The following is a 27,912-nucleotide window of genomic DNA, read 5'->3' as shown; positions in this document are numbered from 1 at the left end:
GGTGTAGGAATACTATAATAACAACACAATGGTAACAACCTGCACTTCTCAACACCTCAGCATAAGGAAACTGTTCAATGCTTAAGTCCAGTTAAGCAGCAGTTGGAAGCCCAAACCGGATGGCCCAGGTAAGGGGTTAGGAGGGGTGTGTGGTAAAATGGGATTAAATGACCAGAGATACGTGGGAGGAACCTAGAGAAAGAACCCTGGTAAGTTGAAAGCATAACAGGAGGGACAAAATCAGGTAAGCATAGAAGGCTAGCAGTAGGAGATCGCTCGTAGTGTAGCAGCAGGATATCGCCTGTAAATGAACCGGAGCAGCAGCAGTGTGGCGCTAAAACAAGGAGAGCAGCAGCAGGATATCGCCTGTAAATGAAGGAGAGCAGCAGCAGGATATCGCCTGTAAATGAACGGGAGCAGCGTGGCGCTAAAACAAGGAGAGCAGCAGCAGGATATCGCCTGTAAATGAAGGAGAGCAGCAGCAGGAGATCGCCTGTAAATGAAGGGGAGCAGCAGCAGCGTGGCGCTAAAACAAGGGGAGCAGCAGCAGGATATCGCCTGTAAATGAAGGAGAGCAGCAGCAGCGTGGCGCTAAAACAAGGGGAGCAGCAGCAGGATATCGCCTGTAAATGAAGGGGAACAGCAGCAGCATGGCGCTAAAACAAGGGGAGCAGCAGCAGGATATCGCCTGTAAATGAAGGAGAGCAGCAGCAGGAGATCGCCTGTAAATGAAGGGGAGCAGCAGCAGCATGGCGCTAAAACAAGGGGAGCAGCAGGATATCGCCTGTAAATAAAGGGGAACAGCAGCAGCGTGGCGCTAAAACAAGGGGAGCAGCAGCAGGAGATCGCCTGTAAATGAAGGGGAGAAGCAGCAGCGTGGCGCTAAAACAAGGGGAGCAGCAGCAGGAGATCGCCTGTAAATGAACGGGAACAGCAGCAGCATGGCGCTAAAACAAGGGGAGCAGCAGGATATCGCCTGTAAATGAAGGAGAGCAGCAGCAGCGTGGCGCTAAAACAAGGGGAGCAGCAGCAGGATATCGCCTGTAAATGAAGGGGAGAAGCAGCAGCGTGGCGCTAAAACAAGGGGAGCAGCAGCAGGATATCGCCTGTAAATGAAGGGGAGCAGCAGCAGCGTGGCGCTAAAACAAGCAGCAGCAGGGAAGTGCCCCTGGATAAGTTGGACCAGAAGGATATTGCTTATGAATGCAGGTGCCCCCATACAAAGGATAGCAACAGCAAGTTGGATCCCCTAAACACACTGGGGGAGGGAGGGGGGGGGGCTGCAACAGAGTTTTGACCCTAAACCAGGGGCAGAGGCAACAAGATACCACCCCAAAACATGGTGGGGGGAGTAATATCAGAGTTATGGGTGTACAGAAGCGGGTGCAGCAGGGTGTTGTCTGATAATGAAGGGGAGCATATGCAAGGTGGCACCTGGGAGAAGGTTGGCTGAATGAAAAGGAAGAGAAGATGGAATGTAAGAATACCACACGAGGATACACATACACACAAGGAGATCTGAGAGGGTGACCGGGAAGGAGGAAGTAAGTGGAGGTGGAGATGACAAACTTATGGAATGCAACATAAAAGTATTTGAGAAGTTTCAGCATTAAGAGAGGAAATAATTCTGGAATAACAGCTATGTAACTACATAATATGGGGGCCCAAAAATAAATTTACCATTGAAAAGTTCTGTCCTTGAGGAAAGTATGTGCGTGGGTCAGTATCTGGGCATAAAGGTCATGTCTATACAAATGCTACCTACATACACAATATACACTCAGGAATCACTTTATTAGGTACAGCTGCTCAGTAATGCAAATCTCCAATCAGGTGGCAGAAACTCAAAAAGTCATAAAACATGCACACATTGCTCAAGAGGTTCAGTTGTTGTTCAGTCCAAACACCAGAGTGAGGAAGAAACATGATCTCGGTGACTGACTGTGGAGTGAGTGTTAGTGCCCAATGGGATGGTTTTAGTGTCCACTAAATACAGGAAAGACAGGAAAATACAGTTGCAGAAAGGAAAAAAATAAGAATTTACTTACCGATAATTCTATTTCTCGGAGTCCGTAGTGGATGCTGGGGTTCCTGAAAGGACCATGGGGAATAGCGGCTCCGCAGGAGACAGGGCACAAAAAGTAAAGCTTTCCGATCAGGTGGTGTGCACTGGCTCCTCCCCCTATGACCCTCCTCCAGACTCCAGTTAGGTACTGTGCCCGGACGAGCGTACACAATAAGGGAGGAATTTTGAATCCCGGGTAAGACTCATACCAGCCACACCAATCACACTGTACAACCTGTGATCTGAACCCAGTTAACAGTATGATAACAGCGGAGCCTCTGAAAAGATGGCTCACAACAACAATAACCCGATTTAGTTAGCAATAACTATGTACAAGTATTGCAGATAATCCGCACTTGGGATGGGCGCCCAGCATCCACTACGGACTCCGAGAAATAGAATTATCGGTAAGTAAATTCTTATTTTCTCTATCGTCCTTGTGGATGCTGGGGTTCCTGAAAGGACCATGGGGATTATACCAAAGCTCCCAAACGGGCGGGAGAGTGCGGATGACTCTGCAGCACCGAATGAGAGAACTCCAGGTCCTCTTTTGTCAGGGTATCAAATTTGTATTATTTTACAAACGTGTTCTCCCCCGACCACGTAGCTGCTCGGCAAAGTTGTAATGCCGAGACCCCTCGGGCAGCCGCCCAAGATGAGCCCACCTTCCTTGTGGAATGGGCCTTAACAGATTTAGACTGTGGCAGGCCTGCCACAGAATGTGCAAGTTGAATTGTGCTACCAATCCCACGAGCAATCGACTGCTTAGAAGCAGAAGCACCCAGCATTGTTGGGTGCATACAGGATAAACAGCAAGTCAGATTTCCTGACTCCAGCCAACCTGGAAACTATATTTTCAGGGCCCTGATAACATCCAGCAACTTGGAGTCCTCCAAGTCCCTAGTAGCCGCAGGTACCACAATAAGCTGGTTCAGGTGAAACGCTGACACCACCTTAAGGAGAAACTGGGGACGAGTCCGCAGCTTTGCTCTGTCCGAATGGACAATCAGATATGGCTTTGTGAGATAAAGCCGCCAATTCTGACACTCGCCTGGCCGAGGCCAGGACCAACAGCATGGTCATTTTCCATGTGAGATATATCAAATCCACAGATTTGAGTTGTTTAAACCAATGTGATTTTTTAGGAATCCCAAAACTACGTTGAGATCGCCCAGTGCCACTGGAGACATCAAAGGGGCTGTATATGCAGTACTCCCTTAACAACTTCTGGACTTCAGGAACTGAAGCCAATTTCTTTCTGGAAGAAAATCAACAGGCCGAAATTTGAACCTTAATGGACCCAATTTGAGACCCATAGACACTCCTGTTTGCAGGAAATGTAGAAATTAACCTAGTTGAAATTCTTCCGTGGAGCCTTCTTGGACTCACACCCTGGCACATATTTTCACCTAAGTGGTGATAATGTTGTGCGGTCACCTCCTTCCTGGCTCTGACCAGGGTAGGGATGACCTCTTCCGGAATGCCTCTTTCCCTTAGGATCCGGCGTTCACCCGCCTTGGCGTCAACGCAGCTGCGGTAAGTCCCGGAACAGACACGGTTCTTGCCGAATCAAGACCCTTCTTAGTATCTCTTGAAGTTCCGGGAACCAAGTCCTTCTTGGCCAAACCGGAGCCACGAGTATAGTTCTTACTCCTCTCCTTCCTATCATTTTCAATACATTGGGTATGAAAAGCAGAGGATGGAACACATACACCGACTGGTACACCGACGGTGTTACCAGAGCGTCCCAGCTATTGCCTGAGTGTCTCTTGACCTGGCGCTTCAGGTGGGACGCCATCATAACCACCTTTGGTCTTTCCCAACGGTTTACAATCATGTGGAAACTTCCAGATTAAGTTTCCACTTTTCCGGGTGGAATTCATTTATGCTGAGGAAATCTTCCCAGTTGCCCACTCCCGGAATGAACACTGCTGACAGTGTTATCACATGATTTTCCGCCCAGCGAAGAATCCTTGCTGTCATTGCCCTCCTGCTTCTTGTGTCGCCCCGTCTGATAACGTGGGCGACCGCCATGATGATGTCCTACTGGATCAGCACCGGTTGACTTTGAAGCAGGAGTCTTCCTAGGCTCAGAGCATTGTAAATTGCCCTTAGCTCCAGTATATTCATGTGGAGAGAAGTCTCCAGACTTGACCACACTTCCTTGGAAATTTTTTCCCTGTGTGACTACTCCCCAGCCTCTCAGGCTGGTATCCGTGGTCCCCAGAACACAGTCCTGAATGCTGAGTGTGCTGCCCTCTAAAAGATGAGCACTCTGCAGCCCCCACAGAAGAGACACCCTTGTCCTTGGAGACAGGATTATCCGCTGATGCATCTGAAAATGCGATCCGGACCATTCGTCCAGCAAATCCCCTGAGATCTGCCGAATGGAATCGCTTCGTAAGAAGCCACAATTTTTCCCAGGACTCCTGTGCATTGATGCACTGATACTTGGCCTGGTTTTAGGAGGTTTCTGACTAGGTCGAATAACTCCTTGGCTTTTTCCTCCCGGAGGAACACCTTTTTCTGGACTATGCCCAGAATCATTCCTAGGAACAGCAGACGTATCGTCGGAAAACAGCTGCGATTCTTGGAATATTTAGAATCCAGTCGTGCTGTCGTAGAACTACTTTAGATAGTGCTCTTCCGACCTCCAACTGTTCTCTGGAACTTGCCCTTTTCAGGATATCGTCCAAGTAAGGGATAATTTAGATGCCTTTTTTCTTTGAAGAAACATCTTTTCGGCCATTACCTTGGTAAAAGGCCCGGGGTGCCGTGGATAATTCAAACGGCATCGTCTGAAACTGATATTGACAGTTCTGTACCACGAACCAGAGGTACCCTTGTTGAGAAGGGCAAATTTGGACATGGAGGTAATCCTTGATGTCCAGGGACACCATATAGTCCCCTTTTTTCCGGTTCGCTATCACTGCTCTGAGTGACTCCATCTCGATTTGAACCTTTTATGTAAGTGTTCAAAGATTTCAGTTTAGACTATGTCTCACCAAGCCGTCTGGCTTCAGTACCACAATATAGTGTGGAAAAATAATACCCTTTTCCTTGTTGTAGGAGGGGTACTTTGATTATCACCTGCTGGATATACAGCTTGTGAATTGTTTCCAATGCTGCCTCCCTGTCGGAGGGAGCCGTTGGTAAAGCAGACTTCAGAAACCTGCGAGGAGAAGATGTCTCGACTCTCCAATCTGTACCCCTGGGATAATACTTGTACTATCTAGGGGTCAACCTGCGAGTGATCCCACTGCGCGCTGAGACTCTTGAGACTACCCCCCCACCTTGAGTCCGCTTGCATGGCCCCAGCGTCATGCTGAGGACTTGGTAGACGCGGTGGAGGGCTTCTTTTCCTGGGAAGGGGCTGCCTGCTGCAGTCTACTTCCCTTACCTCTATGTCTGGGCAGATATGACTGGCCTTTTGCCTGCATGCCCTCATGGGAAAGGAAGGATTGAGGCTGAAAAGACGGTGTCTTTTTCAGCTGAGATGTAACTTGGGGTAAAAAGGTTGGATTTCCCAGCTGTTGCCGTGGTCCCCAGGTCCGATGGACCGACCCCAACTAACTCCTTCCCTTTATACGGCAATACTTCCATGTGCCGTATGGGATCTGTATCACCTGACCACTGTCGTGTCCATGACATCTTCTGGGTGATATGGACAACGTACTTATCTTGATGCCAGAGAGCAAATATCCCTCTGTGCATCTCACGTACATATATATAGAATGCATCCTATTAAATGCTCTATATGAATAAAATATTTTCAGTCAGGGAATCCGACCAAGCCAACCCAGCACTGCATCTCCAGGCTGATGGCGATCGCTGGTCGCAGTATAACCACCGTATGTGTGTATATACTTTTTAGGATATCTTTCCAGCTTCCTATCAGCTGGCTCCTTGAGGGCGGCCGTATCTGGAGACGGTAACGCCACTTGATAAGCGTGTGAGCGCCTTATCACCCTAAGGGGTGTTTCCCAACGCGCCCTAATTTCTGGCGGGAAAGGGTATAACGCCAATATTTGCTATCGGGGTAACCCCACGCATCATCACACACTTCATTTTATTTTATCTGATTCAGGAAAAACTACAGGTAGTTTTTTCACTCCCACATAATACCCTTTTTTGTGGTACTTGTAGTATCAGAAATATGCAACACCTCCTTCATTGCCCTTAACGTGTGGCCCTAATGAGAAATACGTTTGTTTATTCACCGTCGACACTGGATTCAGTGTCCGTGTCTGTGTCTGTGTCGACCGACTGAGGTAAATGGGCGTTTTTAACGCCCCTGACGGTGTTTCTGAGACGCCTGGACCGGTACTAATAGTTTGTCGGCCGTCTCACGTCGTCAACCGACCTTGCAGCGTGTTGACATTCTCACGTAATTCCCTAAATAAGCCATCCATTCCGGTGTCGACTCCCTAGAGAGTGACATCACCATTACAGGCAATTTCTCCGCCTCCTCACCAACATCGTCCTCATACATGTCGACACACACGTACCGACACACAGCACACACACCGGGAATGCTCTGACAGAGGACAGGACCCACACTAGCCCTTTGGGGAGACAGAGGGAGAGTTTGCCAGCACACACCAAAAACGCTATAATTATATAGGGACAACCTTATATAAGTGTTTTCCCTTATAGCATCTTTATATATATCTCAATATCGCCAAAATCAGTGCCCCCCCTCTCTGTTTTAACCCTGTTTCTGTAGTGCAGTGCAGGGGAGAGCCTGGGAGCCTTCTCTCCAGGCTTTCTGTGAGAGAAAATGGCGCTGTGTGCTGAGGAGATAGGCCCCGCCCCTTTTTCGGCGGGCTCGTCTCCCGCTATTTAGTGAAATCTTGGCAGGGGTTAAATATCTCCATATAGCCTCTGGGGGCTATATGTGAGGTATTTTTCGCCAAAAAAGGTTTTCATTTGCCTCCCAGGGCGCCCCCCTCCCAGCGCCCTGCACCCTCAGTGACTGCCGTGTGAAGTGTGCTGAGAGGAAAATGGCGCACAGCTGCAGTGCTGTGCGCTACCTTTAGAAGACTGCAGGAGTCTTCAGCCGCCGATTCTGGACCTCTTCTTACTTCAGCATCTGCAAGGGGGCCGGCGGCGCGGCTCCGGTGACCATCCAGGCTGTACCTGTGATCGTCCCTCTGGAGCTGATGTCCAGTAGCCAAGAAGCCAATCCATCCTGCACGCAGGTGAGTTCACTCCTTCTCCCCTAAGTCCCTCGTTGCAGTGATCCTGTTGCCAGCAGGACTCACTGTAAAATAAAAAACCTAAGCTAAACTTTCTCTAAGCAGCTCTTTAGGAGAGCCACCTAGATTGCACCCTTCTCGGCCGGGCACAAAAATCTAACTGGAGTCTGGAGGAGGGTCATAGGGGGAGGAGCCAGTGCACACCACCTGATCGGAAAGCTTTACTTTTTGTGCCCTGTCTCCTGCGGAGCCGCTATTCCCCATGGTCCTTTCAGGAACCCCAGCATCCACAAGGACGATAGAGAAATAAGATTTTAAACCTACCGGTAAATATTTTTCTCCTAGTCCGTAGAGGATGCTGGGGACTCCGTAAGGACCATGGGGTATCGATGGGCTCTGCAAGAGACATGGGCACTCTAAAGACTTTAGATGGGTGTGCACTGGCTCCTCCCTCTATGACCCTCCTACAGACCTCAGTTAAAGAACTGTGCCCAGAGGAGACGGACAGTACGAGGAAAGGATTTTTGTTAATCTAAGGGCAGGATTCATACCAGCCCACACCATATAACATGGTATATACGCAACCAGTTAACAGTATGAATAAAACAGCATCAGCCAAAGACTGATCTTAACTGTAACATAACCCTTATGTAAGCAATAACTATATACAAGCCTTGCAGAAATATGTCCGCACTGGGACGGGCGCCCAGCATCCTCTACAGACTAAGAGAAAAAGATTTACCGGTAGGTTTAAAATCTTATTTTCTCTTACATCCTAGAGGATGCTGGGGACTCCGTAAGGACCATGGGGATTATACCAAAGCTCCAGACCGGGCGGGAGAGTGCGGATGACTCTGCAGCACCGATTGAGCAAACATGAGATCCTCATCAGCCAGGGTATCAAACTTGTAGAATTTTGCAAAAGTGTTTGAACCCGACCAAGTCGCCGTTCGGCAAAGCTGTAATGCCGAGACGCCTCGGGTAGCCGCCCAAGAAGAGCCCACCTTCCTAGTGGAATGGGCCTTTACCGAATTTGGTAATGGCAATCCAGCCGTAGAATGAGCCTGCTGAATCGTGTTACAGATCTAGCGAGCAATAGTCTGCTTAGAAGCAGGAGCGCCAACCTTGTTGGCTGCATACAGGAAAAACAGTGCCTCTGTATTCCTAACCCGAGCCGTCCTGGCTACATAAATTTTTAAGGCCCTGACTACATCAAGGGACTTGGAATCCTCCAAGTCACCCGTAGCCACAGGTACCACAATAGGTTGGTTCATATAAAAAGATGAAACCACCTTAGGCAAAAATTGAGGACGAGTCCTCAACTCTGCTCTATCCACATGGAAAATCAGATAGGGGCTTTTGTGAGACAAAGCCGCCAATTCGGACACCCGCCTTGCAGATGCCAAGGCCAGCAACATGACCACCTTCCAAGTGAGAAATTTTAATTCAACCGTTTGAAGAGGTTCAAACCAGTGAGATTTTAGGAACTGTAACACCACGTTAAGGTCCCATGGTGCCACTGGGGGCACAAAAGGAGGCTGGATGTGCAGCACGCCCTTTACAAAAGTCTGGACTTCTGGGAGAGAAGCCAATTCCTTCTGAAAGAAAATTGAAACGGACGAAATCTGTACCTTAATGGAGCCTAACTTTAGGCCCATATCCACTCCTGTCTGTAGAAAGTGGAGAAAACGGCCCAGATAGAAATCTTCCGTAGGAGCATTCTTGGCTTCACACCAAGATACATACTTCCTCCAGATACGGTGATAATGTTTCGCCGTCACCTCCTTCCTAGCCTTTATCAGAGTAGGGATGACTTCCTCCGGAATACCTTTCCCAGCTAGGATTTGGTGTTCAACCGCCATGCCGTCAAACGTAACCGCGGTAAGTCTTGGAACACGCAGGGCCCCTGCTGCAACAGGTCCTCCCTGAGAGGAAGAGGCCACGGATCTTCTGTGAGCATTTCCTGAAGATCTGAATACCAAGCCCTTCGAGGCCAATCTGGAACAATGAGTATTGTCTGCACTCTTTTTCGTCTTATGATTCTCAATATTTTTGAGATGAGCGGAAGAGGAGGGAACACATAGACCGACTGAAACACCCATGGTGTCACCAAGGCGTCCACTGCTACTGCCTGAGGGTCCCTTGACCTGGCACAATACATCTGAAGCTTCTTTTCGAGGCGTGACGCCATCATGTCTATTTGAGGAGGTCCCCAATGACTTGTTATCTCTGCAAAAACTTCTTGATGAAGTCCCCACTCTCCCGGATGGAGATCGTGTCTGCTGAGGAAGTCTGCTTCCCAGTTGTCAACTCCCGGAATGAAGACTGCTGACAGAGCGCTTATGTGATTTTCCGCCCAGCGAAGAATCCTGGTGGCTTCCGCCATTGCCACTCTGCTCCTTGTCCCGCCTTGGCGGTTTACATGAGCCACGGCTGTGACGTTGTCCGATTGAATCAGAACCGGTAGGTCGCGAAGAAGATTCTCCGCTTTTCGTAGGCCGTTGTATATGGCCCTCAATTCCAGTACGTTGATGTGTAGACAAGCCTTCTGGCTTGACCATAGTCCCTGAAAATTTCTTCCTTGTGTGACTGCTCCCCATCCTCGGAGGCTCGCGTCCGGGGTCACCAGAACCCAGTCTTGAATGCCGAACCTGCGACACTCGAGAAGGTGAGCACTCTGCAGCCACCACAGGAGAGACACCCTGGCCCTGGGGGACAGGCTTATTTTCTGATGTATTTGTAGATGGGACCCCGACCACTTGTCCAGAAGGTCCCACTGAAATGTCCTCGCATGGAACCTGCCGAAGGGGATGGCCTCGTAGGCCGCCACCATTTTTCCCAGTACTCGAGTGCATTGATGGACTGACACTCTTTTTGGTTTTAGCAGGTCTCTGACCATGTTCTGGAGTTCCTGGGCTTTTTCCATTGGGAGAAAAACCCTCCTGTTCCGTGTCCAGAATCATGCCTAAGAAAGATAGCCGAGTCGTTGGAACCAACTGTGACTTTGGTAGATTTAGAATCCAGCCATGCTGCTGCAGCAATCTCAAATGGGTCTGACCGAGCCATCCGGTTTCGGGACCACAAACAGGGTTGAATAGTACCCTTTCCCCTGTTGGACTAGGGGAACCTTGATAATCACTTGCTGTTGACACATCTTTTGAATTGCAGCTAAAACTATTTCCCTCTCTGGGGGAGAAGCTGGCAAAGCCGACTTGAAAAATCGGTGCGGAGGCACCTCTTCAAATTCCAGTTTGTAGCCTTGGGATATAATTTCCATCGCCCAAGGATCCACGTCTGACAGAACCCAGACCTGGCTGAAGAGTCGAAGACGTGCCCCCACCGGCGCGGACTCCCTCAGTGGAGCCCCAGCGTCATGCGGTGGATTTAGTAGAAACCGGGGAGGACTTCTGTTCCTGGGAACTAGCCGTAGCAGGCATTCTCTTCCCTCTACCCTTACCTCTGGCGAGGAAGGAAGAGCCCCGACCTCTTCTGGACTTATGCGACCGAAAGGACTGCATCTGATATTGTGGTGTTTTCTTTTGCTGTGGGGGAACATAAGGCAAAAAAGAAGATTTACCCGCGGTAGCCGTGGAAACCAGGTCCGCGAGACCCTCCCCAAATAAAACGAGACCCTCCCCAAATAAAACCTCACCCTTGTAAGGTAAAACTTCCATATGTCTCTTTGAGTCGGCATCACCCGTCCATTGGCGGGTCCACAGGGCTCGCCTAGCAGAAATTGCCATGGCGTTGGCTCTTGAACCTAACAGCCCAACGTCTCTCGCAGCGTCTCTCATATATAAGGCTGCGTCTTTAATGTGACCCAAGGTCAATAAAATGCTATCCCTATCTAGGGTGTCAATGTCAGATGACAAGTTATCTGCCCATGCTGCTACTGCGCTGCATACCCATGCCGACGCTACTGCCGGTCTGAGCAAGGCACCCGTATGTGTAGAAGTTGATTTTAAGGTAGTTTCCTGTCTGCGATCAGCAGAATCCTTGAGGGCTGCCGTGTCTGGAGATGGTAGCGCCACCTTTTTGGACAAGCGTGTCAAAGCCTTGTCCACCCTGGGCGAGGATTCCCACCGTAACCTGTCCTGCACGGGGAAAGGGTACGCCATAAGAATTCTCTTGGGAATCTGCAGTTTCTTGTCTAGAGTTTCCCAAGCCTTTTCAAATAAAGCGTTCAGCTCATGAGATGGGGGAAAGGTAACCTCAGGTCTCTTTTCCTTAAACATGCATACCCTCGTGTCAGGGACAGAGGGGTCATCTGTGATATGCAAAACATCTTTTATTGCAATAATCATATAATGAATACTTTTGGCCACCCTTGGGTGTAACCTCGCATGATCGTAGTCGACACTGGAGTCAGAATCCGTGTCGGTATCAGTGTCTGCTACGTGGGACAGGGGACGTTTCTGAGACCCTGAAGGGCCCTGCGACACAGCCAAAGCCATGGATTGACTCCCTGTTTCTTCCCTGGACTCTGCTTTATCCAAATTCTTATGTAATAAAGACACATTTGCATTTAAAACATTCCACATATCCAACCAATCAGGTGTCGGCGTCGCCGACACCACAATCATCTGCTCTACCTCCTCCTTAGATGAGCCTTCCGCTTCAGACATGCCGACACACACGTACCGACACCCCCATACGCTATATATCTATATGGAGACAGTCCCCCAATAAGGCCCTTTGGAGAGACAGAGAGAGTATGCCAGCACACACCCTGCGCCACCGGACACTGGAATAAAATCCCAGTCAGTACAGCGCTTTTAAATATTATATATATATATAATAATACACTCACTGCGCCAAATAAATGTGCCCCCCCTCTTTTTTGCCCTCTGTACTTGTGTTCAGCAGGGGAGAGTCCGGGGAGCCAGCTTCTCTGTAGCGTGCTGTGGAGAAATTGGCGCTGGTTAGTGCTGGAGGATCCAGCTCCGCCCCCTCAACGGCGGGCTTCGGTCCCGCTCAAATCTTTATAATGGCGGGGGTTTCTGTAATATACTGCCTCCGCAGTATATATATATATATCTATGCCAGTGTCCCTAGAGGTTTATAATTGCTGTCCAGGGCGCCCCCCCCTGCGCCCTGCACCCATACAGTGCCGTCAGTGTGTGTGAACGTGGGAGCAATGGCGCGTTACCGCTGTGCGGTACCTCAGTGAAGATCAGAAGTCTTCTGCCGCCTTTGAAGTCTTCTTTCTTCTTATACTCACCCGGCTTCTATCTTCCGGCTCTGTGAGGAGGACGACGGTGCGGCTACGGAACGAACAACGAGGATGAGACCTGTGTTCCGACCCTCTGGAGCTAATGGTGTCCAGTAGCCTAAGAAGCAGAGCCTATCATTTAAGTAGGTCTGCTTCTCTCCCCTCAGTCCCACGATGCAGGGAGCCTGTTGCCAGCAGTGCTCCCTGAAAATAAAACACCTAACAAAAGTCTTTTTCAGAGAAACTCAGTAGAGCTCCCCTGTAGTGCACCCAGTCTCCTCTGGGCACAGGATCTAACTGAGGTCTGGAGGAGGGGCATAGAGGGAGGAGCCAGTGCACACCCATCTAAAGTCTTTAGAGTGCCCATGTCTCCTGCGGAGCCCGTCTATACCCCATGGTCCTTACGGAGGACCCAACATCCTCTAGGACGTAAGAGAAACACTGCGTTCCAATGAATCTCAATTTCTACTGCAACTTGCAAATGATAGACTCAGAAATATGCATAATCATGAAACCGTGGATCCATCCTGCCTTCTGGTGGTTTAGGGAATGGTTTTCCTGTCGCACATTGGGTCCCTAAATACCAATTGAGTATCAAGTAAATGCCACTTGCCCACACAGTCCCAAGATCAACATTCCAGTAGACAGGAGGTCTGCTGCACGAAGGTCCAATTAATAAACCTGCAGCAACTAAATATCATGTCAACATGGAGCAAATGGATATCTCACACAGTACTAGAGAGATGTACCTAATGAAGTGACCAGTGAGTGACATCAATAATATATCTATCTATCTATACACACACACTTACACACATACATACAGTATATATCTTACACATACTAGTAATACAGACCTGGTTCACTTTAGTCTTTATAGAACCCCCCTACCTCTATTGCTGCCTGGACCTTCTTTCACTCAGTCCGCACCCCCCACCCCATCTCCACTGCGGCACCATCACAACCTCCCCCCATGGCTTTATCCCCCTACACATACTTACCCCGGTATTATTTAAAACAACAAAATCATCTTTCAACCATATTCCAATTGTCAGTACGGATGGTGTAGTGGTTAGCATTACTGCCTCACAGTACTGCCGTCATGGGTTTGATTCCCACTGTGGCCCTAACTGTGTGGAGTTTGTATATTCTCCCCGTACTTGCGTGGGTTTCCTCCGGGTACTCCAGTTTCCTTCCATAGGCCAAAAATAAACTGGTAGATCAATGGTTGCACCCCCCACCCCCCTCTTATAATGGCAATTAATCGTGAACCATGTAACTGTAGCCATGAGATTTAAACCTGCATGCTATAGCACCTGAGGGGTTGCTTGCATCAGCCAGTGCTGTAGGTTCCTCTACTAGAAGACATGTGCCTTTGCCTCCTCAACGGTTTATTTACATATTTAGTAAATATTCTATATGCGTTGCCATTAAGCTCTCCCACACACCAGCGTCTGAGTGCCGGCTTCTTACACCGACCTGTATGCACAGCCCGATAACTAGCGCCTGTTAAGATCTTATTTTTATTTTTTTCGCATTGTTTCCTTCCTGCAGCGGCCTCATTATTATTATTTTTTGTCCACTTTCACTCCAGACTCTCGCTTTCTACTCAGTGTTAGGTCTTTAACAAACCACGTCCTTCTGATCTAGCAATCTGGCTACATATCTTCAAGTGACTGATTGGATAGCTCTGCAAGGTGCTTGTACACAGGCTTGAGAAGCGTCAGGCAATTGCTAAATGCAGCCTAAGTGGCACAGCAGACAGGCTGGCAGAAGACGAGTGTTCAGACTAAACACTGGACGCACATAGATAATAGCTTGTTTTGCGAGCATGATCCATGCACTATTAACTATGAATGGGTAAACAGTACACAGGAGTGTCAGCTGGGTTCAAGTAACCCTATGTGCAGAGCTGGATCAGTGCGTATCCTGGCTGAGGTCCCATAAGGAAAGACCCTTCTATGTGCGAGTCATGTGGTTTATTTTCACCTTCGCAGTCAAGTCCAGTGAGTGCTGTCCTTTCATATACCGATACATTATTTTCCTGTTAGTTTGACTATAAAGCATGCAATATAATTGGCAAACTTTAACACTATCTCCAAAGCGCAGCTGTGAGTTACAGTAGGCACAGAGGAAAGAGATAAAGTGGGGAGAGATAAAGTACCAATCAACTCAAATACTGCCTGTAAAATGACAGGAGCTGATTGGTTGGTACTTTCTCTCTCTCTCTCCCCAAGCTGTGATAAATCTGGGCCATAATGTTCTGTACGATCTGCTGTGTGTGTAGATAATGGACTATATTCACCATTAATTCCATTCTTTTCTATACTCCCTGGAAGCCCTTATACTGGGTTAAGTCTATTCTACATAGTCACAGACAGGTGGTGATAAAGGATAGAGCGTCTGAGTGAGTAGCCATCAGGAACAGGAGACCTGAGTCAGATGTGGCTGGAGCTGCTGCTTCCCTGTAATCACTAATATGCAGCAGGGGGAGTGCTAGATCATCACTCCTAAACAGATATATAATGCATGCTCTGGACAACAGATAAGGGAACTGGAAGGGCCAAACCAGAACTCAATAAGCCGTCAATGGTATTTTGTGGAGGAATAACTGTAATAAAGAACCCTATCTCCACATCTTGTGAGCTTTGCTTTCTTACTGGTGTTATAGGGGTCTTATCACAACATTTATTGTGGGGTTACATAGTGAGGTTGAAAAGAGGCAAAATGCCCATCGGGTTCAACCTGTATTCTGTGTTAATGTGTTCATATGCTGCTGAAGTAATGGTTTAGTACCAATTAACAACTATGATTCTTACCACTCCCAGATATTAATGACACTATGTTAAATGCTATAGACCTGGATACTTTTTCCAGTTAGAAATTTGTCCAATCCGTTTTTAAATGCATTTACAGAGTCTGCCATTATTACCTTCTCTGGCAGGGAGTTCCAAATCTTTATTGCCCTTACCGTGAAGAACCCTTTCCTACGTTGTGTACGAAATTTTCTCTTCTCTAGCCTCAGCGAGTGCCCACGTGTCCTATATAGAGTTCTTTTAATAAACAAATCCCCTGCTAACTCCTTGTAATGACCCTTTACATATTTGAAGATATTAATAATGTCTCCTCTTAGATGCCTCTTTTCTAGTGTATACATACTTAACCTAGGAAACCTTTCCTCGCACTCCAGTGTCTCTAACCCTTTTATCAATTTAGTAGCTCGCCTTTGAACTCTAGTTCCGCGATATCTTTTTTATAATATGGTGCCCAAAATTGAACACAATATTCCAGGTGCGGATGTACCAACGATTTGTACAGTGGCAGGATTACACCCTCCTCCCTTGTCTCAATGCCCCGTTTTATGCACGCAAGCACTTTACTTGCTTTTTTTTCTCTGGTTCTCTGATCTTGCCTTTCATTTTAGCCGCGAAGGTTGGAAAAGTCTGTTGTATGTCCTTCCATCATAGCTGCTGCATTTCTATATTACAGACATGAAAAGGGGGACTGGGGGAAAAAACACTTTCTGTTCTTAAAGCAAACGATGAGATTTGTCTATCATTACATCCAGTATTCTATCAAAGGGAAAAACACTTTAACACAGAAGATTAATTAAACCACATTTAGTGGTAGATTTACTGATGATTGGGTGTTTTAACTAGTTTTAAAATGGCAGTAGAAATACTGCACATGCTGAAGCAGGGTTACTTTATTACAGTGGCAGTTCAAAATCCATTGATAAAAGTGTTATACTCCCATTATATAAATCCCTAGTGAGGCCCCATCTGGAATAGTGCGCACAATTTTGGGCACCATACTACAAAAAGGATATCCTGGAGCTAGAAAAGGTTCAGAGGCAGGTGACAAAACTAGTCAAGGGCATGGAGACGCTGGAATACGAGGAAAGGCTTGCAAGGCTAGGCATGTTTACACTGGAAAAGAGGAGACTAAGAGGGGACATGATCAACATTTACAAATATATAAGGGGTCACTACATAGAGCTTGCGCGGGACTTGTTTTTGGTAAGATCAGCACAGAAGACACGTGGACACTCACTTAGGTTAGAGGAGAGGAGACAAAGCGGCTAAAAGGTTTTTTCACAGTCAGGACAATACGTGTTTGGAATTCCCTGCCTGAGAAAGTAGTAATAGTGGACTCAATCAACACCTTTAAGGATGGGTTAGATAAATTCCTAATGGATAAGGATATCCAGGGTTATGGTGCGTAGTCACGCACTATAGTTAAAAAGAGCAATAAAACAACGGCTGACATCGGCATCAGAAAAAATTAGTCCAAAAAAGAGGATTTTGGTACTTACCGATAAATCCATTTCTCTGAATCCTCTAGGGGACACTAGAGCAGTACTTTAGACATTAGGGGTGTGAAGCTTGCAACCGGAGGTGTGGCACAATCTAAAATTAGCATTGTCTGCACAGCCGGCTCCTCCCCCTTCACATCCCTCCTCCCTCAGTTTTGAAAATTTGACAGAGAGAATAGGATATGATACTAGAACTCATGGCGAGGAACCGAACTGTACAACAGTACAAACAGCATCCAAGAAACTTCGTTAACCGAAGAACTAACACTGTGTTTACGAACTGTTTGAACAATAACTATTACACAGCAGGCCGACAGCACCGAGGCGGGCGTCCAGTGTCCCCTAGAGGATTCAGAGAAATGGATTTATCGGTAAGTACCAAAATCCTCTTTTCTCTTTCATCCACTGGGGGACACTGGAGCAGTACTTAGACATTAGGGGACGTCCCAAAGTTATCTCCCAGGGAGGGAGTGCTGTCTGTGGCCTGCAAAACCAAACGTCCGAACTTAGAATCCTTGGACGCAAAGCTATCAAACTTGTAAAATTTCGCGAACGTGTGGGCTGAGGACCACGTCGCCGCTATGCAAAGTTGAGTAGTGGAAACACCTCTGGCAGCCGCCCCGGAGGCACCCACCGATCGGGTGGTATGAGCACTCGTCCGTACTGGAACCTGTTTACCACAGGAAATATAAGTTTGCCGAATGGCAAGTCTAATCCATCGAGACAGAGACTGCTTAGAAGCCGGCCAACCCTTCTCTGGTCCATCATAAAGGACGAACAAATAGTCTGACTTCCTGAAGTACGACGTAACTTGTACGTACACCTGCAAACCTCGTACAACATCCAAGGACACATCCCCATCCGCGAGACACTGGACAGATGGGACCACAATTGGTTGGTTTACATGAAACCCCGAAACAACCTTAGGAAGGAAATCCGCTCTTGTACGGAGTTCCGCCCGATCCCGCCTAGCCGAAGCCAAGGCTAGCAATAACGTAACCTTCCAAGAGAGATATTTCAGGTCTGTTCTTGCTAACGGCTCAAAGAGTGGTGATTTCAAAAAAATCTAACACTAAATGTAAATCCCATGTGCAGTGGGAATACCAAAAGGGGTCTGTATCCTCAGAACCCCCTGTAAAAAAGGTCTGAACCTCTGGCAAGGATGCCAACCGTTGTTGAAAAAGGATGAAAAGAGCCGACACCAGAACCTTCAGAGATCCCAGCCGCAGACCTAAGTCTAGGCCGGCCTGAAAGAAAAGTAAAAGTCTGGATAAGTGGAAGGTCGTCGAATCCCATCCACGTCCCTGACATCAGTCTATGTATTTCTTCCAAATTCTGCAGTAGTGCCCAGCTGTGACCGGCTTCCTAGCCGCAATCATCGTAGGAATTGCCATTCTAGGTATTCCTTGGTTCCTTAATATCCGGGTTTCAACAGCCACGCGGTTAAACGCAGCCTGGTCAGGTCTGGGTGTAGGAACGGTCCTTGAGACAGCAGGTCCTCTAATTGAGGTAACCGCCAAGGGTCGTCCGACAACAACCCTTGTAGGTCCGAGTACCAACTCCTGCGTGGCCAATCTGGTGCGATTAGAATCGCCCACACTCATTCTCGTTTCAACCTCTTCAGCACCCTTGGTATGAGTGGGAAGGGTGGAAAGATGTAAACCTTTTTGTAGCACCAAGGAAGCGATAACGCGTCCACTCCTGCTGCTGCTGGTTTCCTTGTCCTGGATACATATCTGGACAGCAGGTGGTTCTGCAGCGACGCCATGAGGTCGACTTGAGGTAGACCCCATCTCCTCACTACCACGTCGAAAATCCGTGGATGTAGGCACCACTCTCCCGGATGCATGTCCTGGCGACTGAGATAATCTGCTTCCCAGTTCTCCACACCTGGAATGAACACAGCCGAGAGGACGATGTTTCGCCTTTCTGCCCCCAACAAGATCTTTGTGGCTTCCTTTAACGCCATCCTGCTCTTTGTTCCTCCTTGACGATTTATGTAAGCCATCGTTGTGACATTGTCCGACTGTATCCTTACGTGTTGACCCATAACTAGGTCTTCGGCTAAGAGAAGCGCATTGTAAACTGCTCTCAGTTCGAGAATGTTTATTGGTAGGCTGCTCTCCAGTAACGCTCATCTGCCCTGAAACTGATGTTCCTCTAAGACGGCACCCCAACCTCTGAGACTGGCCTCCGTTGTCAGGATCCTCCAATCCCAAATGCCGAATCTCTTGCCTGCTGCAAGATTCTTGTGCAACGACCACCAAATTAATGAGGTTCGTATGCGTGGTGGAAGTCGGATTCTCCGATGTAGTAGCCAGTGTGAACCTACTCCCTGAGCACTGAGGTTCATCTGGAATGGTCGGGAATGAAGTCTGCCGTATTGGAGAGCTTTGAACGACGCCACCATCTTCCCGAGAAGTTGCACACAGAGGTGTAGAGAAACCGTTTGTGTCCTCAGTACCTGAGCCACTAATCTTTGTAGGTCCTGGACCTTGTTCTCTGGTAGGAATACTCTCAATCGTACCGTGTCTAAGATGAGACCAAGGAATTGAATCCGTTGAGTTGGCATGAGGTTGGATTTCTGGAGATTCACAATCCAACCATGTTGAATAAGAAATTGATGAGATGTCTGAACATCATTGATCAGCTGTTCCTGAGATAATGCCTTGATCAATAGATCATCTAGATAAGGTATAATCGTGACCCCCAACAGTCTCAATCCTGCAACCATGATTGCCATGATCTTTGTAAAGATTCTTGGGGCTGATGATAGACCGAAAGGCAAGGACCTGAATTGGTATTGATCCGTCACCAGTGCGAACCTTAAGTACGCCAGGTGAGGAGTCCAGATTGGGATATGCAGATATGCATCCTTTATGTCCCTGGATACCATGAACTCGCCCTGTTCTAAGCCTGCAATGACCGACTGGATTGATTCCATCTTGAATTTGTAGACTCTTAGAAACTGGTTTAAAACTTTTAAATTGAGTTTCGGTGTAGACTCTTAGAAACTGGTTTAAAACTTTTAAATTGAGTTTCGGTCTGACCGTCCCGTCTGGCACGACAAAAAGATTGGAATAGAAACCCGTTCCTCTCTGAGAGGCGGGAACTGGAATAATGACCTCTGACCATAGCAACCTTTGAATTGCTGTAAGTAGTGCTTTTGCCTTCTGAGGGCACTGAGGCAATCCCTTCGTAAAAAACTGACTGAGGCCTCTGTTGAAAATCCACTTTGTACCCCTGGGAGATTAGGTTGTTTATCCAAAGTTCTCGTGAGGTTTTGGCCCAGATGTCCTGAAAACCTTCCAGACGTGCGCCCACCAAGGGGGACCCCAGGTGAGCCGGTAGGCCGTCATGCCACGGTTTTGTCAGCAGGTTTATCCTGCTTTCTGTTTGCTGCCTGTGAGCGGCCTCTACCTCTGCCCCCACGTACTTGTGTACCGAAACCCCTTCCTCGGGCTCGAAAGGACTGTGATCTAAATGAATGAAACGCTGGTCCCGAATAACCTCTCCTAACCTGTGGAGTGGATCTCGTATAAGGGGTAGGCAGACAGGTGGACTTCCCTGCTGTAGCCTGCGAAATCCACTTGTCCAACTCTGGACCGAAGAGCATCTCACCCCCAAAGGGGATGGATTCTACCGTCTTCTTGGTGTCAGAGTCTCTCCGCCTAGCTGATATAGCTGATGCAGAGATGCACGATGCTATCCTGATAATATCCTTAGAGACTTGACACAAATATGAAGCTGATTCTCGAATGTGTTCCGCCAGTTGGGTAATTTCTTCCAAGCTATTTTCCTCCTCAATAGCCTGTATAATACGTCCAGACCATGTTCCCATGGCTTTGTTAACCCAAGCACAGACGATCATGGGTCTCTGTGTTGCACCTGCTGCTACAAAAATCGACTTTAAAGCGGTGTCAACCTTACGACCTGAAGCATCCTTTAAAGTCGTTACATTAGGAATCGGTAAGATTGTCTTCTTTGACAACCTTCCTAGGGAATCATCCACTACTGGTGGAGTCTCCCACTTATCCTTTACACCTTTAGGTAAGTGGTAAGGTACTTGAAAACGCTTTTGGAAATTTAAAGCATTTATCAGGGATCTTCCAAGCCTCCACCATTTGAGATTGGAGAGATTTAGGAATGGGAAACACTGCTGAAAGCGGTCTCTGGGATTTGAATAACTCAAAATCCTCTGGCTCCTTAACGTCTTCCACTTTAAAGTTGAGGATCTCTTTTACTGCGTCAATTAAGGAATCCAAACCCGAGATTGCCGTGTCCTCTTCCTGAGAATCGGCGTCCCTGTTAGATTCAATCAACTCACCTTCCTCAGTATTATAAGACCCTCTCCCGCCTCTGAGTCAGGAACAACAGGAAGAGGTCTTTTGACTGCCTTGCGCACAGTTGTTTCTGCTTGTGCAGGCGGTGTTATCCGGATAAGAAATTCTTCCATCGTCTTTGAGAATCCCGCAGCCCATTGCGAATGCTGCTTGCGTGATTCTGCCATCTCCTTGTAGATTCTATCTGCAAGGTTTTCTTCCCATGACCTAGACGGAGCACTGCTCCCGGGTGGGGCGTCCTTGGCTAAGCAGGAGTCGCACCCCCCGGAGCTGCCAACCCACGTGCTCTTCTTGTTACATTTCGTACAAACAGAACAGGTCTTGGATGTCTTGGTCGGTGCTTTAGACATGTTGTTTAAGCCCCCTACCAGGGTATTATGCAGCGCTCTCACCCTTTAAACTAGGAACAGAAAGGCTGTGAAACATGACGGAAGCAAAGGTATCGGATCCGGCTGGCACTAGTTTTTACCTTCCTTATATTGCCAAAGGAAAGGGATAAAAATTATATAAAAAATAATACAAAATAAATAAAATTAAATTTAAAAAAAATTAAACACCAGCCGACTTGCAACCCTCACACCTCAACTGTAACTCCGCTACGATGGTAGAGTTGGTATCCGCTTGCTTCCTCATATTTTCTTCAGGATCTTTGTAAAAGAAGTCCCTTGAAAATATAAATGGTAAAGTAGGATTATTTTGTTCAGGAGATCCTCATCAATATATATTTTTACCAGCAGAGGGAGCTGTTTGCTACATACAACATCCCTCCTGGTATCTATACGAGGGGGAGGGCTTATCCCTGCCCCTTAGAATGGCGCCCTCAGGGATATTAAAAATGGCCACTGCAAAATTATGGGTACTTCAAAAACCCTTTACATACTGGCCCAGCAGCACCCCTCTAGCCAGCGCCACGGCAGATATGGATCCCTATATACATATAGCTAGGAGATCTGTGTGTAAATAGGGGAGGCGCGCCCGCTGTCTCCACTGTGTGGGCACTGTATCCTCCCGCGGCCGGCTGATCTCCTCAGCCGCGCGGAATGCAGCGTCTCTCCCCCCATCCGGCGCGCGCGCTCCGGGATCGCCCTGACCAAGTCCCGTAGCGGCGCTAGTATGAGCCACGCTCAGCCGCGCCGGCTGAATGATCACACTGTCTCCTGCACTCCGGGCCCGCGAGCGGCTGCATAGTGTGGGAGACCGACCTCTACCCCCCGGCGCGCTCCTACAGCCCCGCGCTTCATTGTGACCGCTGACAGTCGCGCTGCCTGTGGTGACATTCTGTTAAAGAAACCCTTAAGCTGGCAGGGGGGAAACAATAAAAATAAAACAAATACAAATCTAACAAGGGCCCTCTCTTTTAAAAACAGTACTCACTGTTATGCTGTACTAGGATCTCCTGGAAGAGAGATGCAGTTCCCTTCAATAGGGAACTTTGTCTCTCTGATGTGTAGCCTTGTCCCCCTTTTAGTTAGGTTGACGCAGCCACCCTACTTTCATAGATTTTAGTCAGGAGCTCAGAGCTCCAACGTGCTGTACCTCCAGCACAGTTTTCAAAACTGAGGGAGGAGGGATGTGAAGGGGGAGGAGCCGGCTGTGCAGACAATGCTAATTTTAGATTGTGCCACACCTCAGGTTGCAAGCTTCACATCCCTAATGTCTAAAGTACTGCTCCAGTGTCCCCTAGTGGATGAAAGAGAAATAATACTGCGTAGGAGACCACAAATAGGTTGAACTCGATGGACAAATTGTCTTTTTTCAACCTCAGATACTATGTTACTATGTAAACACACCAATCAGTGGTGCCTTGAAAAAAATCGCAGGTTAGTACATCTACCCCTTAGATTTAGCACCTACTGTCCAGAAAAGTAGCCAAAGACCCTTTCTAGCCACTATAGACGATGCCACCATACTTAGGAAGCAGAGAAATCAAGGAAGCTTTACATAGGAATTAAATTCCTCTGTATAATGCTTCTACTTGTGTTCTCTCCAACCTCCATCTGAAGTGTAGCCCCCCGCAGCCTGAAAGCTCTGGTTATAGCCACATCCACATTAGGAACCATAGTCCGTATTTGTAAGTCTACATCATTAAATGGATACATAGGTTTTATCCCTTTAGCACGAGACAGAAGTTTCTCCAATTGAGACCTTTCCTTTAAAGAGAAAGCTTTAAGAAATGGATATTAAAAGAAATTATTTATCTGGCTTGGGGCTGGGGATCCCGGTGGTCAGCATACCAAATTCAGGCTCCCGGCAGCAGAATGCCGGCGGGTGTGGTGTATGCAGCGGGCTCGGTGGACACCCACGAGTGGGAATAGTGCCTGTGGGTCGGCATTCTGTGTGCCGGCATTTTGATTGTTCGGAATCCCAGCGAAGGCATGGTGACCACCGGGATCCCGAGCGCCAGTGACATGACCAGATCCTGTTTATCTAACTAGGGGGCAGATGTATTAACCTGGAGAAGGCATAAAGAAGTGATAAACCAGTGATAAGTGCAAGGTGATAAACGCACCAATCAGTTCCAATATGTAAATTAACAGTTAGGAGCTGATTGGCTGGTGCGTTTATTACCTTGCACTTATCACTGGTTTATCACGTCCTTATGCCGTCTCCAGGCTTAATACATCTGGCCCTAGTAGGTTCTTCAAACTGGACTCTTTTTTTCAGATATGGCTGTTGCCCCAACAATTATACCTATGTATTCATAGACAGTGCATCTGGAAAGTACTCACAGCACTTCACTTTTTCCACATTTTGTTATGTTACTGCCTTATTCCAAACTGGAATAAATTATTCTTTTCCCTCCAAATTCTACACACAATACTCCATTAATGACAACGTGAATTTTTTTTTTTTTAGATTTTTGCAAAATTTATTACAAATAAAAAACTAGGAAATCACATGTACATAAGTATTCACAGCCTTTGCCATGAAGCTCAAAATTGAGCTCAGGTGCAACCTGTTTCCACTGATCATCCTTGAGATGTTCCTACAGCTTAATTGGAGTACACCTGTGGTAAATTCAGTTGATTGGACATGATTTGGAAAGGTGCACACCTGTCTATAAAAGGTCCCACACTTGACAGTGCATTTCTGAGCACAAACCAAGCATGAAGTCAAAAGAATTGTCTGTAGAACTCCGAGACAGGATTGTCTCACGGCACAAATCTGGGAAAGGGTACAGAAAAATATCTGCTGCTTTGAAGGTCATAATGAGCACAGCGGCCTCCATCATCCGTAAATGGAAGATGTTCGGAACCACCAGGACTCTTCCTAGAGCTGGCTGGCCGTCTAAACTGAGCTATCGGGGGAGAAGGGCCCTTGTCAGTGAGGTAACCAAGAACCCGATGGTCACTCTGTCAGAGCTACAGCATTACTCTGTGGAGAGAGGAGAACCTTCCAGAAGGACAACCATCTCTGCAGCAATCCACCAATCAGCCCTGTATGGTAGAGTGGACAGACGGAAGCCAATCCTTAGTAAAAAGCATATGGCAGCACGCCTGGAGTTTGCCAAAATGCACCTGAAGGACCCTCAGATCATGAGAAACAAAATTCTCTGGTCTGATAAGACAAAGATTGAACTCTTTGGCGTGAATGCCAGGCGTCATGTTTGGAGGAAACCAGGCACCGCTCATCACCAGGCCAATACCATCCCTACAGTGAAGCATGGTGGTGGCAGCATTATGCTGTGGGGATATTTTTCAGCGGCTGGAGTTGAGAGACTAGTCAGGATAGAGGGAAAGATGAATGCAGCAATGTACAGAGACATCCTGGATTCAAACCTGCTCCAGAGCGCTCTTGACCTCAGACTGGGGCGACGGTTCATCTTTTAGCAGGACAACGACCCTAAGCACACAGCCAAGATATCAAAGGAGTGGCTTCAGGAAAACTCTATGTCCTTGAGTGGCCCAGCCAGAGCCCAGACTTGAATCCGATTGAACACCTCTGGAGAGATCTGAAAATGGCTGTGCACCGACGCTTCCCATCCAACCTGATGGAGCTTGAGAGGTGCTGCAAAGAGGAATGAGCGAAACTGCCCAAAGACAGGTGTGCAAAGCTTGTGGCATCATACTCTATAAAACTTGAGGCTGTAATTGCTGCCAAAGGTGCATCAACTAAAGTATTGAGCAAAGGCTGTGAATACTTATGTACATGTGATTGCTTAGTTTATTATTTGTAATAAATTTGCAAAAATCTAAAAAACAGTTTTTTCATGTTGTCATTATGGGGTATTGTGTGTAGAATTTTGAGGGGGAAAAAAAATAGGATTTTAATACCTACCGGTAAATCCTTTTCTCCTAGTCCGTAGAGGATGCTGGGGACTCCAAAAGGACCATGGGGTATAGACGGGATCCGCAGGAGACATGGGCACACTATAAGACTTTGAATGGGTGTGAACTGGCCCCTCCCTCTATGCCCCTCCTCCAGACCTCAGTTATAGGAACTGTGCCCAGGGAGATGGACATGTCGAGGAAAAGGATTTTTGTTACACTAAGGGTGAGATACAGTACATACCAGCTCACACCACAACACACCGTACAACTGGATTACCAGGAAAACCAGAGAACAGTATGAACGAAAAACAGCAACAAGCTGAACATAACCGATATACAACCTCCGTGTAACTGAAAACAATAACTAAACAATACAACTGCAAGTAACAGTCCGCACTGGGATGGGCGCCCAGCATCCTCTACGGACTAGGAGAAAAGGATTTACCGGTAGGTATTAAAATCCTATTTTCTCTTACGTCCTAGAGGATGCTGGGGACTCCAAAAGGACCATGGGGTCTATACCAAAGCTCCAGAAGCAGGATCTCCAATCTTGTTGGAAGCATACAGGACAAACAGAGCCTCCGTTTTCCAAACAAGAGCCGTTCTGGCGACATAAATTTTCAAAGCACTCACGACATCGAGAGATTTTGGCACCGCCACGGCATCCGCAGCGACAGGCACCACAATAGGTTGAATTATGTGAAACAAAGAAACCACCTTCGGCAGAAAGTGTTGACGAGTCCTCAATTCCGCTCTATCCACATGGAAAATCAAATATGGGCTCTTTTGAGACAAAGCCGCCAATTCAGACGCCAAGGCTAAAAGCATGACCACTTTCCAAGTGAGAAATTTCAACTTAACCTTTCGCAAAGGTTCAAACCAGTGAGACATAAGAAATTGTAACACCACGTCAAGATCCCACGGTGCCACGGGTGGCACAAACGGAGGATGGATATGCAGCACTACCTTCACGAAAGTCTGAACTTCAGGAAGGACGGACAATTCTTTTTGAAAGAAAATAGATAAAGCCGAAATCTGCACTTTGATGGAACCCAATTTCAGGCCTGCATCCACGCCTGCCTGCAAAAAATGGAGGAAACGACCCAGCTGAAACTCCTCCGCAGGAGCTTTCTTGGCTTCACACCACGACACATTTTCTCCAAATACGGTGATAATGCCGTGACCTCCTTTCTAGCCTTAAGGAGAGTGGGGATAACTTCCCCAGGAATACCCTTCCGAGCTAGGATTTGGCGTTCAACCTCCACGCCGTCAAACGCAACCGCGGTAAGTCTTGAAATGCGCATGGCCCCTACAGTAACAGGTCCTCTCTGAGAGGAAGAGGCCAAGGATCTTCTATGAGCAATTCCTGAAGATCCGGATACCAGGCCCTTCGTGGCCAATCTGGAACGACGAGTACTGCCGGAACTCTTGTTCGTCTTATGATCCTCAACACTTTTGGAATGAGAGGAAGCGGAGGGAACACATATACCGACTGAAACACCCACGGAGTTACCAGGGCGTCCACTGCACTGGCTTGGGGGTCCCTTGACCTGGAACAATACCTCGGAAGCTTCTTGTTGAGGCGAGACGCTATCGTGTCTATTTGAGGAATTCCCCAACAACTTGTCACTTCTGCAAACACCTCTTGATGAAGAGCCCACTCTCCTGGATGGAGATCGTGTCTGCTGAGGAAGTCTGCTTCCCAGTTGTCCACGCCCGGAAGGAAGACTGCTGACCGAGCGCTCAGATGCTTTTCCGCCCAGCTGAGAACTCTTCTGGCCTCCGCCATCGCCGCTCTTTGTTCCGCCCTGGCGGTTTACGTACGCCACCGCTGTTATGTTGTCCGACTGAATCGGGACAGGTAGACCTCGAAGGTGTTCCACTTGCAGAAGGCCGTTGTAAATGGCTCTTAACGCCAGAACGTTTATGTGGAGACAAGTTTCCTGGCTTGACTACTTTCCCTGGAAACTTCTTCCCCGTGTGACTGCTCCCCAGCCTCGGAGACTTGCATCCGTAGTCAGCAGGACTCAATCCTGGATTCCGAACCTGCGTCTCTCTAGAAGGTGAGAACTTTGCAAGCCACGACAGGAGAGAAATTCTGGTCCTGGAAGATAGACTTATTTTCCGGTGCATGTGCAGGTGAGACCCAGACCATTTGTCCAGCAGGTCCCACTGAAACACCCGGACATGAAACCTGCCAAACGAAATGGCTTCGTAAGCCACAACCATCTTCCCTAGCACTCGAGAGTGCATCGATGAATCGACACTTTTGCCGGTTTCAGAATCTCCTTGACCATGCATTGGATTTCCAGAGCTTTTTCCGCAGGAAGAAACACTCTCTGCAGTTCCGTGTCCAGAATCATGCCCAAGAAAGGCAGCCGAGTTGTCGGAATCAACTGAGACTTTGGCAAATTTAGAATCCAACCATGATGTTGCAGAACCATCAGGGAGAGTTCCACATTTCTTAGCAACTGCTCCTTCGATCTGGCCTTTATCAGGAGATCGTCC

The 27,912-nt window shown here is 47.7% G+C and overlaps 1 protein-coding gene across 10 annotated transcripts in view; it reads right to left on the bottom strand.

Moving 5' to 3' along the window:
• The window catches only part of PHF21A (PHD finger protein 21A), a 307,695-nt gene that overhangs the window by 38,421 nt on the left and 241,362 nt on the right, over positions 1 to 27,912 (bottom strand). The window lies entirely within an intron of this gene.

This window comes from Pseudophryne corroboree, chromosome 11, assembly GCF_028390025.1.
Source record: "Pseudophryne corroboree isolate aPseCor3 chromosome 11, aPseCor3.hap2, whole genome shotgun sequence".
NCBI classification, from domain to species: Eukaryota; Metazoa; Chordata; class Amphibia; order Anura; family Myobatrachidae; genus Pseudophryne; species Pseudophryne corroboree.
Note: the sequence above shows the minus strand (reverse complement) of the source record. Positions and strands in the feature narration are given on the sequence as shown.